We start from the raw sequence: 16,981 nt of genomic DNA, 5'->3' as shown, positions 1-16,981 counted from the left end.
ATGGCGTATCCACCTGAAGCCATTGTTTGATGAATAGATCGCACAGAGCTACCAAATAGTGGGCATGTCGATCGCTGTGTTTCACCTGCACTTCCATATAACCTGAGGTATTTCCTGTTGGGTTAGGATGGTGTAATTTAGCGAGTCAGTCTAGGTGGGTTAGGGGCTTGATTGCTGAGGGTTCGTTAAATCAGGAACGTATGCGAGCATCCATATGAACAAAATTGATAGTGGGAATGTCCAAATGACATTCATCCTGTAGAAGAAGAGGTAACACTTGCTCACGAGAATATTGAAATAAACATCCTGGTTCAGATTGATGACAACCTAGAAGATATGCTCAAGTCAAGGCACGCAAAACGTCTCACTGGATCGTTGGTGAACTCGACGCCTTGTATCATTTGATAAAAGGTAATATCGTTGACTGGTCTTCGTGTTGCACGGCTTTAAGTGATACAACATTCGTTGTAGACACTTTGGGCAGCCTATGTCGACACCCCATCAAGTTGGGTAGTTTGATTCAAGTTGGAGTCATGGGTAGGTCCAGATACGAGAGCTACATTCTGTCAAGTCTCTACGTCGACCGATTTTACTACATTTATTATACACAATCTGCTGGCACATTCACGTCACTTCACTGTCATGATTTACGTCAACGGTGGAGTTTCGCGTGTACTGCTGTCCAAAGTGGTTAGTGTGGGCTTTTAAGGGGGTGAACTTATTCATCTTGCTTTCTTCGCTCACCAGCCTTGCCAAAGTATTATCGTCACGAATCGAAACTTTTCCGGTGAGAATGAGCTTAGTGTGGTGGGGGTCTTCCTCCGTGTGTCTCGGGTGCGTGTCGCGGGATGCGGCACGACCCGGGCTGACACGTGTGCCGCAGAGAGAGGGGGTTAACGGCCCCGGCGCTGCAGCGGCGCGCGCATGCGCAGAAGGAGGCTGCGCGCTGACCCAGTGGCCCAGTGCTATTGTTAGCAGCGCAGCACACTGTGCTATTCCGGGAACGGAGCCTCGCCGCTCCAGGGCGTCGACCCATTCTGAAATTCGTGCTGACGTCAGGGCGGTGGGGCTGGCCACCATTGAGGGTCGCGCGTGTGACCTACTTCGGCGGCCGAGTCATCCACGTGGGGTACGCCGCCATTCACGACACGGCCCCGCTCAATGGCCACGGTCCGGGTCGGCCCCCACCATCGGCAGGCGGCGCGTGGCCCGGGGCCTGGAACTGTTCTCCAGGTCGGGCCGCGGGCTGACCTCCGTCTCGCACCTCCTCCGGGCGGCTGACGTCATCCTGGTGCCGCAGCCTCTCAGGCGGTATTGAGCAGGAGCTCCCAGGAGCGCGTGGCTCGTCAACTATTCTCTGGGTCAGGCCAGCAGGTTGTCCATCCCCGGCTGCCACTCCCTGACCGACATAACCCTTACGTACCGTGTGGCGACACTATCGTAACCTGCCACTATTTATTCTTCAGGCAAAACATTAATTCGAAACTTATGTAATTTTAATCTTTCCATTGCTGTTGATGTTGTCATCTTCGAACACACAGCGCAGTGTATGTGATTATGTCATAGATTAGAGACTCCCTTAGGCTGCACCTCATTGTTTTACGTTGTTCATGCAGCATAAATGATAGATTTAGGAACATACCTTCCATCATCAAGTATAGGGTGTCTCTCCTAAGACTTGTCAGGGGCGTATTCTCTGGTCTTTCCGCATATATATTCAGTTTTGTTTTTGCAATGCGTAGCTGGGGTCATCCAACGAGTACAACCCATCAAGTCTTTCAGGCTACACCCAGAACTGACGGAAAGCGTTGGTTTGTTTCCCGTTACAGTCAAAATGATTTTTAAAGAGGAATTTTACGTGCTCATTCGATTTAGTGGTCTCAGATCAATCTCGGGCTATTTTCGTCTTGTTGTTGTTGTTGTTGTTGTTGTTGTGGTCTTCAGTTCTGAGACTGGTTTGATGCAGCTGTTCATGCTAATCCAGGGCTTGCCAAACGCTGCACAGTGTGCAGACGTGCAGAAGTGCTGCACATGTGCGCACGTGTGCGACAGCGACATCTGTTATTAGACATGTGTCCTAAATGAGCGGCGGCGGCGGCTCCACATCCCTGTTTATGTGGTACATTTCAGACGGAACTGATGAAAGATATAGCAATAATGGTATCGAAATAACAGGTGATCATCGAGAGGTTTGCGGTTATCATTCTGTTCAGAGGTCATTGAGACAGAAATTGTGTGGGTGTATTTGAGGACACCGAGAATTAGTTAAAGGAAACCTTGCATTAGTTTAATGTTATTTGAAGTCATGAATAAGGTTCGCTGGAAGTCGCTAAGTGCTCTCTTTCTTAAATACTAGATCAAAGACATTACGCGTATTTGCGTGCCGTCAGTCAAGCTACCTAAATAAACCCCCACGGTTGTTAACTGTGTTATTTGTCTTACTGGGTTAAGCTGTTAACATAAAAGTAGGCGTCTCAATGAGTAGACTGTGACAGTATTTTAAATGTTTAATACGCTAAATACCTTCCCATGGTTGGCTTGCAAGCTGTGGAAAGAGCACTAGAATGCGCCGGTACAAAGTATCCCAGCAAGTGGATAAAGCGACATCTGGGCGTAGAAACATGCACTACATGGAATGCTGACGGTTGAGGCGTGCGCGCTGCGACCCGGAAGTTGCACATGTGCAGGAGCACCACACGCGTGCAGAATCACCGGACGACGAGGACGGAGTTCGCGATGCCGACGAGCGAGGACGACGCGCGCGCGGCCGGGGCAGCCGCCTCGGACGCGCTGGAGTCGGCCGCTGGTCGGTCGGTTGGGCCTGGCCCGCCGGACGCTCCAGCGGCCGCTCCACACAGGACGGATCCCAGGTTGACGACCCAGGCTACGGCACCGGTTCATGACAGGATAGAACGACGATCGACAGGCGCTATTCGACCGCAGAAAACTACACACCACACGACGAAACCATATTCGGACGTCGGCCATACATCACATCACGACGGACGCAGCAATGAAGACGACCGCCAGGACTACGCCAGAAGGCTCGATATATGTCGGGAGGAGGACAAAGAAACGCTGAAGGACATACAACGCCTTATCCGCTATTCACGGGAAACGCAAGAGCAGGAGAACGACACATGTCTGGCATCTCCATCTGTGGACTCAGATGTCGAATCACAGCACTCCCACCAAACGGTCGACGACGCGGAGATGGCAGCGGCCTTTCCAGCAGACAACGACAACGACTCCCTACACGCAGAGGGGGACTTTACGCTCGTACACAACAAACGGCGCAGAAGCAACGCATTAGCCAAGGACTTAGCCAACCCGGCTAAGAGACGAACGGAGACCATCCCCACAACGAACCGATTCGCCCCACTGACACCTCAAGCTGCGCCTCCATCAACCAACAAGCCGCAGGGACAAACTTCTAATGCCGCAGAAGCCGTGGACAGAGACAAGAATGTGCTTCGCAAAGTGCCCCCAGTCACAATTTATTACACAAAGGATTACGTTCACCTCAACGAAACGCTCAACGGACTTCTAGAGGGCAACCTTAAAGCTATATACCAAAAGGACCGCATCAAATACCACTTTGAGTCCTTCGAAGACCAAAGGCGTGCAATAAAATTCTTCACGAACCACAACTTCTCCTATTTTACACATCAAGCACCAGAAGACAGGGAACTGAAAGTAGTTGTCAAACGCCTTCCGGCGGAAGTTACCGAAGAACAACTTTACTATGCCCTCAAGGAAAAAGGCTTCAAAGTGCTACAAGTCTACCAATTTAAGGAACGCGACGAGAAGACGAAACAATTGATACCGCAACCTGTGTACCGAGTCACCCTCCCATCCGGAAAAGACAGTGACAAGATCTATGATGTCAAATACCTGCTCTACACACGAGTGATAATAGAAACCTATAACAGTAAAGAAGGACCAGTCCAGTGCCGACATTGCCAACGTTTCGAGCATACAGCGAACTACTGCAGCATGCCAGCACGCTGCGTCCGCTGCGGTGGATCCCATAAATCATCGAATTGTACCCATCCTAGGACGGCGCCCCCAAAGTGCGCCAATTGTGAACAAGAACATCCAGCGACCTTCCGTGGCTGCCCCAAATTTCAAGAACTCCTACGGAAATATACTAGAAGGACACCAAAGAAGTCGACCCCACAACGGCCTATAATTTTTAAGAACTCGGCCATGGCTGCGATTCCGGCCACCCAACAACAAGCGGCACCTCTCCCTGTGGAAACAATCGCCTCTCGACCACAACCGGCACCCAGAGTGACTCTACGGCAGACAAGACAACAGCGCACGTACTCCGAAGCACTACATGCCCATCCGCCGACTCCAACACCAGCGGAGACGTCATCTGCCTGGTCGACCACCTTTACACCAGCGTTAACAGATATTCTTCAACTACTCACCGCCCTCCAGCAGAAGCTGACGTCTATCCTCTCGCTTGTAGAAAGCGTACTGACAGCTTTTCAAACACCCTAAATGGATAGACGGCATCACGCGAGGAATCTTAACTTCTGCATTTGGAATGCCAACGGCCTGAAACCGAAGAAAATAGAATTCACGGACTTCTTACATCGCCACAAGATAGACGTAGCATTTGTCTCCGAAACACATCTTCGCGAGTCAACCGACCTGCGCTTGAGGAACATGCACATCTACCGGACGGACAGACGGGACCAACGGGGTGGAGGGACCGCAGTTCTGATCAAAAAATGTATTCGTCACCACCAAGAACGTTTACCTCAACTCCAGACTTTAGAGGCCACGGCAGTAACAATCCACACGACGCTCGGAAACATTACCTGTATTGCGGCTTACCTTAGCCCAAAGAAGCCTCTCCACCCAGAAGATCTTTACTCCGTTACAGAGGGTTACGACAAGATCCTCCTTGGAGGGGATCTTAATAGTAAACATGTTGCCTGGAATTCCCGTAAGACTAACCCAAAAGGACATATGTTGTTTGCACTGGCTGAGAATTTACATGTTTCCGTCCATGGACCACGGGAACCGACGAGAATACCTTACGTCCAGACACAAGACGCTGATGTTCTAGACATCGCCATAATCAAGAACATCAATCCGAATCTCCATCTGCGGACGCTGGATGATCTTTCGTCGGACCACAGACCGGTGTTAGGACTCATAGAGAGGGCTACTTTGCAACTCCCACTGCCGACGACAAGAACTTACGACTGGCAGCAGTTCCAAGCGTACCTCAACAACAATGTGCGACCAACCCAGGTTGTTACTACAAGAGAAGCGATTGATGTGGCAGTCGCAGTACTCACGAAGAAGATTACCAGTGCGAAACAACGAGCACTCGCGGAGCACCTGCAACCGGAAGTCAATTATGACGAGTTTCCACCACCACTGCAGGAGCTTAAGACAAGGCGCAATCGCTGTCGGAAACGACGGGTCCGTTACCGTCATCCGGACGATAGACGGGAAACTCACAGACTAACCCGAGAACTCCGGCGGAAGGTTCAGGACTGGAAGCAACACACATGGGAACTCAAAATGGACAACTTTCTATTACGCACCAAAGATGAATGGCGAATAGTTAAAAGTCTCAGACAGCAACAGCCCCCCAAAAGGGCAATTCGAGGACCCCATGGCCTCTTGTACGACTCACTGGCGCAGGCGGAGCTGTATGCGGATACATACCAACAACAGATGACTACGCCCCCCACGGAGGATGGAGATGATACACTCCACCGTGCAGAGGAGGCCACAGCGGCGGAATGGGAAGCCATTCGGAACGCCCCGACTAACACTATGCCCCGGCTGACAACGCCGGAGGAAATTCGGAGGATTATCAAGTATAGCAAACACACCTCACCTGGAGCAGATAGAATCAGCAATACGGAATTGAAACACCTCCCGAGAAAGCCTGTTGTGCTTCTCACCCGGATAGTGAACAGCTGCCTCAGGATTGGATACTTCCCAGAGGCATGGAAGATTGCCAGAATAGTGCCAATACCAAAACCGGGCAAGGATCTCTCACACCCTGGCAGCTACAGACCCATAAGTTTACTGTCGACGCTGGGAAAGGTACTGGAACGTGTCCTACTGAAACGCCTGCTGGACATCCTTGTGGCACACAACATCATCCGACCGGAGCAGTTTGGCTTCCAGGCGAAGCTATCGGCTGAGTTACAACTACTGCGCATCACGGAATCTATCCAGGACAATTTCAACAAGAAACGACATACTATTGGAGTCTTTCTCGATATAGAGAAGGCTTACGATAAAGTATGGCAACGCAACTTGATCGTCAAGCTCCGACGTACCACTCCCCTACCAGACTGCTATTTAAAACTTCTCGACAATTTTCTTCAGGATCGCAGATTATATGTTCGCATTGATGACAAGAATTCAACAACACGGCCTGTCCTTGAAGGACTTCCACAAGGATCGGTCATCTCTCCACTGCTGTTTAATTTATATATTAACGACCTCCCGACGGTGCCACATGTTACTGCCAGTTTCTATGCCGACGACACAGCGCTCCTGACTGCAGGCACCAGAATGGACCACCTCGTCACACGGATGCAGCGCCAACTAGATTTAGTGGACCACTGGACCCACATGAACAAAATAACGGTCAATGCGGAAAAAACCAAAGTTATTGTCTTCACACGTCGGAGACCCATCGTCAATGACCGCCTGCGGATATCAGACCAGCCACTCCCCTGGGCAACAACTGTAAAATACCTGGGAGTGCATCTAGACGCCAAACTGTTGTATAGTCACCACATCATGGAGAAGAAGACGTCTGGCCTCAAAATGCTGGGAGCTCTCCTCCCCTTTCTGAAGAGCTCAGACCTCAGCCAACGCGCGAAACTCCAGTTGTACCATGCCACAGTCGAACCATCCATTTTGTATGGATCGACCTCTTGGGGTACTACGTGTGCCACGAACTACAAGCAGTTACAGGTTGTACAAAGCAGATGCCTGCGATGGATCACAGGAGCCCAATGGTGGATCCGAAATCAAGACATTCATCGAGCCTTAAGCGAATCTTACCTCTCAGACAAGGTCAAGGAGAAGGCACGAACCTTATTTCGGAAGTTGGACATGATACGTGACAGTACACCACAACTCACCACAGTAGGGGCGGTAGAACCCTTACGCAACCACAAATATAAAGTACCGAAGGCGATAGTATTTGAGCCTCCGTAAATGATATCCCTACGTAATTCTCCATAATTTACGGACATATCGTCCGTTAGCACTTCTACACACATGTTTTCAAACACACACCAAAAGCAGCGAGTTAAAGGACCCTTCTGTGTGCCCAAACTAAAGCTGAAAGAAGAATAAATAAATAAAGAGAAAATTTTTACCCCTTCCATTCCCTGCAGAAGTAAAAATCAACGAAGTTGATCAGACTTCAGCAAAAAAAAAAAAAAAAAAAAAAAAAAAAAAAAAAAAAAAAAAAAAAAAAAAAAAAAAAAAAAGCGTGCAGAATTTCTGGCCGGCCCTGTGCTAATCTATCCTTCTTCATCTCCCAGTACCTACTGCAACCTACATCCTTCTGAATATGCTTTGTGTATTCATCTCTTGGTCTCCCTCTACGATTTTTACCCTCCACGCTGCCCTCCAATTCTAAATTGGTGATCCCTTGATGCCTCAGAACATGTCCTACCAACCGATCCCTTCTTCTAGTCAAGTTGTGCCACAAACTCCTCCCCAATTCTATTCAATACCTCCTCATTAGTTATGTGATCTACCCATCTAATCTTCAGCATTCTTCTGTAGCACCACATTTCGAAAGCTTCTATTCTCTTCTTGTCCACACTATTTGTCGTCCACGTTTCACTTCCATACATGGCTACGCTCCAACAAATACTTTCAGAAACGACTTCCTGCCACTTAAATCTATACTCGATGTTAACAATTTCCTCTTCTTCTTCAGAAACGCTTTCCTTGCCATTACATTTTATATCCTCTCTACTTCGACCATCATCAGTTATTTTGCTCCCCAAATAGCAAATCTCCTTTACCAGTTTAAGTGTCTCATTTCCTAATCTAATACCCTCAGCATCACCCGATTTAATTCGACTACATTCCATTACCCTCGTTTTGCTTTTTTTGATGTTCATCTTATATCCTCCTTTCAAGGCACTGTCCATTCCGTTCAACTGCTCTTCCAAGTGCTTTGCTGTCTCTGACAGAGTTACAATGTCATCGGCAAACCTCAAAGTTTTTATTTCTTCTCCATGGATTTTAATACCTACTCCTATTCCGACATGTTCGTCTTATCGTCATGTATTATCAGGGACAATAAAACACGAAGAACATGAGGTACTCCAGCAGCGTTAGTGGAGGCAAGGCCCGTGCTGACTGTTACCGCCACGTAGAAGCGCTGCTCAGTCGCTGATGGAATACTGGTTGTTCTTCGTGTTTTACTGTCCCTGCTAATACATGTCGATAAGCAAATATTGCTTTAGCCTAATTTGGGACCGCTCAATCGAATGGGCACGTAAAGTTCCGCTTTAAAAATAATTTTGTTTGTAACGCGAAACAAACCGACGCTTCCCGACAGCACTGCGAGTCACATGAAAGACTTGATGAGCTGTAGGTCCTATTTGTTTGGGCTGCCTCCGGCTACACTTGCAAAAACAAAATTGCAAATATCTGCTGAAACACCAGAGAAAATGCGCCTGACGACTCTTAGGGGAGACACCACGAATACCAGGAAAACCAGTCACATCCCTATCGATTTAATAAAATTTGGCTATGGAGGAAGGGGAGATAACCGCTGGTATCGTGCCACATCACTTTACCACGAAGATAAAACCGCCTTTAAATTATTGGGAAATATTTTGTTTTTGATGTGTTTCCCGCTTGATAACCAACCTGACTGTGGAGTGGAGCAGCGAAAACCGAAGCTCACCGAAACGTGCCTCGCATGGTGCAACAAACGGATCTCAACCTTCGCATTTTGCCGCTCAGTCTGGATTGCGTATTTGTTGTAAATATAAAAGTTTCCACATAAGTTTACATGATTTTATCGACGTGGTAAAGTGGGATAATTGGATACTAGTGGTTATCGGCTATCTATTAATGGACGTATTTCACTGAATAGGTATAGATGTTTTTGATTTCCCAGATACATCTGATCATGGATGTGTATTACGAAACATACCATATATATTGTATAAATAATCAACAATAATAACATGGAGGTTAAGGAAGTTTGTAATCTTTCACATAACTTCAGTAATGAATAAGAATCGAACGCTATGAGGAGCGATCAAAAAGTTTCTGTCTGAGGGCGTTGCTGCAGCGTAGATGTAACACAGCGCGACTCCGATGCGGGTATATGAGCATCGACATGTAAACAAGGAATCAGTGTGGCATTCGTGTCTTTACGACGTGCGTGCGGTAAATGCGAAAACGTGAACTATGGCGACGTTGTTACCAAATGCGTCGAGACAGGACCAACGTGGTGTTATTTTTTTCTTGAGTGTTGAAGGACAAATACCGGTAGACATCCATCGGAGAATGAAGAACGTGTGTGGGGCAACATGTCTGTCGAAACCTTTCGTTCTGTAATGGTTTGTTAAGTTCCTTGCTGACCGCAATTCGACACATGACGCCCCATATAGCAAATGTCGTGACGCAGAAGTAACGTCAAATCAAGTGGGAAATACTCGAGCACCCGCCCTATAGTCCTGACCTCTTCCCATGCGATTGTCACGCCTTCGGTCCCTGGAAAAAATCCCTTGAATAGTCGACGATTCCTGTCGGAGTAGGATGTGCAGCTGGCAGTTAAGGACTCCTTCACGCAGCGGGAAACGGTGTTTTACTAAACGGGTATCTTCAACCTGGTGGGATGTTTCTGTCAATGGTCTCGGCGAGTTTGCTTGATTGGAATACGGAATCTGGACTGTACGGCCTTAGAACATCAACCTTTTGATCGCCCCTTGTATATCACTTTTATGCATGACGCGATAGCGGTCGAGAAATGACAAAGACGTTTTTTTTGCTTTGATGCGGCCCGCCCCGAATTCCTCTCTTGTGCTAAACCTCTTTATCTCAAAAGAGCACCACCATAAGTCCTCAATACTTTTTATATGTATTCTGCCCTCTATCTTCCCCTATTCTTTTTACCCTCTACAGCTCTCTCTAGTACTATGGAAGTTATTCCCTGATCACTCCCTGCCGATTCAGCGGGTAACCTCCTGATACCTTATCTTATAAGCCCTCCTAATTTTTAAGATCTTTCTATAGCATCACATCCCAAAACTTCTATTCTTTTTTTGTGATTTTCTCACAGTCCATGAATCATTACTACATAAAGGTGTGCTCAGAAATTTATTCCTCAAATTAAGACCTATGCCTGATTTCTTTTGGCCAGGAGTGCCTTCTTTATCTGTGATAGTCTAATTTTTATGTGCTTCTTGCACACTTGCAATACGTACTTCTAACACACTTCTTGGCAGTGTGTTATTTTTCTTCCAAGGTAACGGCAGCGGAGTACGGTAACGTGTTTTGCTGTTAAGCTCATCGCTAATTTCATTTTTCCTACTTCTCACTATATTCTTTCTTCTTAGGTTAAGTCTCAGTCAATATTCTGTACTCAGTAGACCATTCCTTTCAACAAGTCCTGTAATTCTTCTTCACTTTCACTGAGGATAACAATGACACCAGCGAATCTTGTCACTAATACCTCCCCTCCTGAATTTGAATCCTAGACTCGAACCCTTTCTTTTTTTCAATCGTTACTTCTTCGGTGTATAGAGTGAACAGTGCTACACTCTTTCTTGTATATTCTTATTGTTGTATACATCCCGTCTTTCCTGTAGCTTACATCTATTTTTCTGATAATTTCGTTCATCCTGTACCAATTTACATTCTCGAACGATTTTTCTTGATCGACAAATCCAACGATAGGTCTTGATTTTTCTGAGTCTTTGGATATCTTGGGCATACTTGATTTATTTTATGGTTTTCTGCAGGGAATAAATTGACTTTTCTTTTAATCCACAAATTTCATAAATTGTGAGCCAGTCGTGTCGTGAACTTACTTCTTGTGTTCTTGGTTATATTCGTCTTCTTCCGCCATGAGTATTCTCTTGACCGTTGTTTAACATTAGTTCTCGATCGGGCTTCTTGCGGTGCAGGCCGCTGACATTGAGATGATGCGCGGAAGAAAGGAAAACTTCCGTGGTTTTGCACAAATAATAATTTTATTCAGACAACGCAAATGGCTACCACACACATCTTACAAAAATACGTCTTCTCCACTCGAGAACTAAAGACAGAGTCTCTCTATTTAAAAAAAAAATTATGGAATTTTTTATCATTTGTTACCCGCCTTCCGGCGTAGCAAAATATATCTTTACCAGCGCTTACAGCGGGAGCGCTAATAATTATTATTATTGGTTTTAAATTTTTGTCATAGCTTGTTGAGGTTTTTCCTTATGCACCTATAAATCTTGCTACCATAATCAATCGCAACGTCTGAGTTACCTCTCTGGTGCCATTACCTTTGCCCCTCTTCGAATCCAGGATACAGACTTTTTATTCGTTACAGACTTCTCATGCATTCCTAGAAGTAATTATCTGTGACTGTTCTACTACGTCGATTTAGTATTGCCGAATCCGACGGGAGATACTGTAGCTTTATCAAAGACTAAGTGACTTGGGTTTGTTTGGGTGTTAGGCCGGTAAAGGTAAATCATGCCTTTTTCTTTGCGCGGCAGTGGTTTCTGCGCAGTACTGCAGTCGTGCCGAATGTGACGATTTGCAGAACGTTGTCAAAATAGTCACCAGTATATTCTCTATCACTTCTTAGTGCAGACCTTTTAGAGCTACTCAAAGGGACCATCCCAACGCGTTGGTGTGTGGATTTCGGCGCCTACTCCCAGCACGAAATTAACGTAACATAGTGTCTGGCTTCACTCGAGAGTGAGTGGCGGACAGTGGTGGGTTCGCGTGTCTCTGGGCGGAAGGCGACAGTGGGAACTTGCCACATGGCTGAGTCCTTATGTCTTGGCAACAGTTCGTGGTGCTGTTCAGTGTTGATAACACTTCTGAGCCAGCAGGGTACGCCTCTCCTGTTGGGCGAGTGGCCGATTCTCATACCCAGTCGGGACAATTGCAGAACGGTGAATATGCTAGTGATTGGAAGTCAGGCTGGTAACGGAATCCCTCAGGAAAATAGCAGGCATGTAGTAAACATTTCGCTAACAATGTCTACGCTCATCCATTCTCATTTAACAGTGTTGTTTGTTTCACATTTACACTGAAATTTGAATTGTGGTAAGTTCCTATGGGACCAAACTGCTGAGGTCATCGGTCCATAGGCTCACACACCACTTAATCTAACTTACAAACTAACTTACGCTAGGGACAACACACATACTCATGCCCGAGGAAGGACTCGAACCTCCGACGGGGGAAGCCGCGCGGATACCCCACGCACCATTTACACTGAAAATCCTTGATTACTTTGCGTTTCCACATTAATTAGACAGGTAACCACTGATCGTGGAAGCTTTTCATTTACGTTCTGCTATCGGTGGGTTTCTCCCCGACAATTACTGATTCACAAAAACGACATTGTTTCAATCATAAATCAAGTAATTAATCTCGCGCGCCTTTCTGCAAATAATTAAATTACTAGAGCATTTTTCTTCGACTTTGCCAATTCTTGATACTGATTATCCGCGACGCGGCTGCGCGCGACTGCTGCATACGGAAACTCAACACGACTCTACTTCAAATACCAAGATGGCGCGTGACCACTAGTGCTAGGGTATTGTTGTCATTAAACAGCAACACCAAGGTTATTAGGTGTATGATACGCATACCACAATTTCAAGTCCTGTGCGATATATGATCCTAAGTGAAGAATTATATGCGAAAATATAATTGTGCGATTTCTACTTTCTGAGCGAGAAACGATTGCGAAAAAAATCAACCGATTACGAAGCACGTGCACAACAATGAATTAAGATTATTTATTTGAGTATAAGGGCGTCTTCCGCTACACCCGCCCCGTAGGCATCTTGTTGTGCATTGAGGTTTGTTAGAGCACTGTGTGTTCATTACAGTTAGGCATTCTTTTTTTTTTTTGGGTCATCAGTCTACTGACTGGTTTGATGCGGCCCGCCACGAATTCCTTTCCTGTGCTAACGTCTTCATCTCAGAGTAGCAGTTGCAACCTACGTCCTCAATTATTTACTTGACGTATTCCAATCTCTGTCTTCCTCTATAGTTTTTGCCCTCTACAGCTCCCTCCAGTACCATGGAAGTCATTCCCTCATGTCTTAGCAGATGTCCTATCATCCTGTCCCTTCTCCTTATCAGTGTTTTCCACATATTCCTTTCCCCTCCGATTCTGCGTAGAACCTCCTCATTCCTTACCTTATCAGTCCACCCAGTTTTCAACATTCGTCTATAGCACCACATCTCAAATGCTTCGATTCTCTTCTGGTCCTGTTTCCCCACAGTCCATGTTTCACTACCATACAATGCTGTACTCCAGACGTACATCCTCAGAAATTTCTTCCTCAAATTAAGGCCGGTATTTGTTATTAGTAGACTTCTCTTGGCCAGAAATGCCTTTTTTGCCATAGCGAGTCTGCTTTTGATGTCCTTGCTCCGTCCGTCATTGGTTATTTTACTGCCTAGGTAGCAGAATTCCTTAACTTCATTGACTTCGTGACCATCAATCCTGATGTTAAGTTTCTCGCTGTTCTCATTTCTACTACTTCTCATTACCTTCGTCTTTCTCCGATTTACTCTCAAACCATACTGTGTACTCGTTAGACTGTTCATTCCGTTCAGCAGATCATTTAATTCTTCTTCACTTTCACTCAGGATAGCAATGTCATCAGCGAATCGTATCATTGATATCCTTTCACCTTGTATTTTAATTCCACTCCTGAACCTTTCTTTTATTTCCATCATTGCTTCCTCGATGTACAGATTGAAGAGTAGGGGCGATAGACTACAGCCTTGTCTTACACCCTTCTTAATACGAGCACTTCGTTCTTGATCGTCCACTCTTATTATTCCCTCTTGGTTGTTGTACATATTGTATATGACCCGTCTCTCCCTATAGCTTACCCCTACTACAGTTCGGCATAATGCTTAAATATTTAACCAACAATGGATTTCCCATTACTCCGGCAGCTGTGAGCTGATTAACTATCATTCTCAGCTCTTCGGTACGGTTCAAAATGGCTCTGAGCACTATGGGACTTAACATCGGAGGTCATCAGTCCCCTAGAACTTAGAACAACTTAAAGCTAACTAACCTAAGGACATCACACACATCCATGCCCGAGGCAGGATTCGAACCTGCGACCGTAGCAGTCTCTCGGTTCCGGATTGAAGCGCCTAGAACCGAGCGGCCACCGCTCTTCGGTACGTAGCACGTCTTATATAACACCAACATTTTGTGTTAATTTGTGTAATTTTATAAGTGAGTGTAATTTCAAGAAGTGATGAAGAGAAGTGCGGTGTTTCTACGCCAAAGAAAAAGAAGACGCAAAGAGAAAATTCTCCGTTTTGACAGATGAAAGCACCGATATTTCTTCAGTCAGTTCCGCTTGCATTGTTGTGTACTATCTCGACAGAATGGAAGGCCAAATATTGAGTATATTCTTCAATTTGACTGAAATAATAACAGTGCCTATAATTGGGTGCACTGGGGCTAACTTGAATGAGAAATTCACTCATGCGTTATTACAACTTACTATTCCATTAGAAGTCGTCACTGATTTTGGCTCAAATGGCGTAAATGCTACGTCGGGGAAGCACTGTGCAGTATCCAGTCGACTAAAAATAGTTTCTTCCTGGAATCACATTAACGAAATGCATTTGTCATTAAATTTACTTGTATGTTAGTGATAGAGGCAAGGCACTTCCTGGTCGTTGTGGGGAACTTGAAAGAGATGCACATAATTATTAAAACTAAGTTGCAAACGGCAATGTCAGCTAGTTCAGTTTCAAAAATATATGCATCTGAAAGTATATAAAACACTACATTCGGCACAAATTCGTTGGCTTTCACTTCTTTCTGTTGTCGAATGAATGTTGGAGCAGTTACAATAGGCGTGCGAAAAGTTGGCCGGTCACCTAGGGAACGAAACTGCGTGCAAGAGCAGGTAGATTTGTTGTTGCAGAGCGAGGGAGATTGATAAGGAGAAAGTTCTCTTGTTTGTCTTCCACTGCTGACAACTCATGGGCGCGTGTGCCTTGTACCGATCGGCTGCTGTGGTATGAATTTCAGACGGAAGTAACATGGATTCATGAGGGTGGTGTGTAGAGACGGTGACCTTTAAACGTGATATATATTTCTAGGAATGAATATGATATGTAGTTAAGGCTGTTGTAATGTAACACACTAAACAGAAGAAAAATGACACTCAAAACAGTTAGTAAAAAATTGTGATTGTATCTCCTACTGAATAATGAATTTAAACGTAACTGCAGTTGCTGTTATTAACCCATTAATAATCCGCAGGCACAGACAACAGCCGCCAAGAAGTGTTCCGAAAGGTGCCGATTTTTAACGATCGGTCTTTGGGGACCAACGTCGAACTTATTGCGTCCTTACTACAGCTAGTCCATCGGGGTCTCGTAACATACGAATTAATGTCGGTTACTAATTAATAAGATCGAAACATTTGCGTTCAGAGATTCCACTCTACAATCTCACTGTTGCCTCTTGAGCAAAGAAACCTTCGACGACTGCTGTTATATGCGTAATGGGGAACCGGCGCATGTTGCTGCTCACTGTCCAAGATGCTTAGGTCAAGCAGAGCCTGTACTTCGGCCTCCGACCCCTTCTGACCTCAACAGGCAAAAGTTAATAAACATGCTAACAGATCGTACATAGTAATTACGTCTTCCCAGCACGTTCCACATCTACAAAAGACTTATCTGATCCATCCTCACCTCTGTGCAGTCCTGGCATCCAGTCTTTATCTGCCAAGAAGTTTAAATCAGTGCATATTCTGCTTCTGAGTGAAATTTCATTCTGATAACGATCAAAACATATATAATAAAAGAAGAGCAGAAGAAGTGGTCTGGTTGCATTCTCAGAACTTCATGGACCAATAAATGACAATTATATACAAATTACATTACATTTTAAGAAAATCATATTAGAGTAAACAATTGTGCTGCCTTCCACGGGTATCATTATATACTCAGTGACTATTTAACTGAGTCGAGCATGGAAAGATTGTACTAGATGTGGTGAAACGAATCAGTAATTCCCGCAAGCACCTCAGGTTTGGTTGCAACAGGAGTAATATAAACGGCAATATGACTACCAAATGAATAAGGAAATAGAATAGCGTTTAGGATTCTATGAAAAACATAGTTAATATATTATCGTAGCCAAAACAGACGCGAATCGAACACTCACCACAGTTTGAAAAACGTAATGTTTTATCGCCCAAACCTGCCTTTCGATATTCTTTACCAAGCAACTAGTTTCGTTTCAAGGAATACCAGGCTCATAAAGCATTTACATCGTACTAGGAGATGTAAAAGGGATGACGTCAAATAATAAAATCAATAAATTCATCACTGTTTTGCGGTGCTACAACAAGCAAGATAGGCAGAGTCCTAAAGAGGCAAGGAATAAAACCAGTTTTCCGACCACCTAGGAAAATTAAGGAAATGTTGAGACCAGTCAAAGATAGTCTCGGCTTAAGAGTGCCGGGAATTTATACAATTCCTTGCGAATGCGGCAAGAATTACGTGGCCCAGTCTGTAAGAACCATGAACGCTCGCCTGTTATTTAGTTGTCATTTATTTCTGGCCGGAGTCCTCTCACCATTGGACTGGGAATGGGTGGATATGACTTTGGCGGCACACCAACGAGCCAATTTAAGCAGGACTACGGCGAAACAGGCCGATAAATTTGAGCGGCTTAACCGTGATTAAGGAACTACTGGGTCCAACGGCATTCACCGCA

This window comes from Schistocerca americana, chromosome 3 (genome assembly GCF_021461395.2).
Source record: "Schistocerca americana isolate TAMUIC-IGC-003095 chromosome 3, iqSchAmer2.1, whole genome shotgun sequence".
Taxonomy (NCBI): domain Eukaryota; kingdom Metazoa; phylum Arthropoda; class Insecta; order Orthoptera; family Acrididae; genus Schistocerca; species Schistocerca americana.
This window is presented reverse-complemented; position numbering follows the sequence as displayed.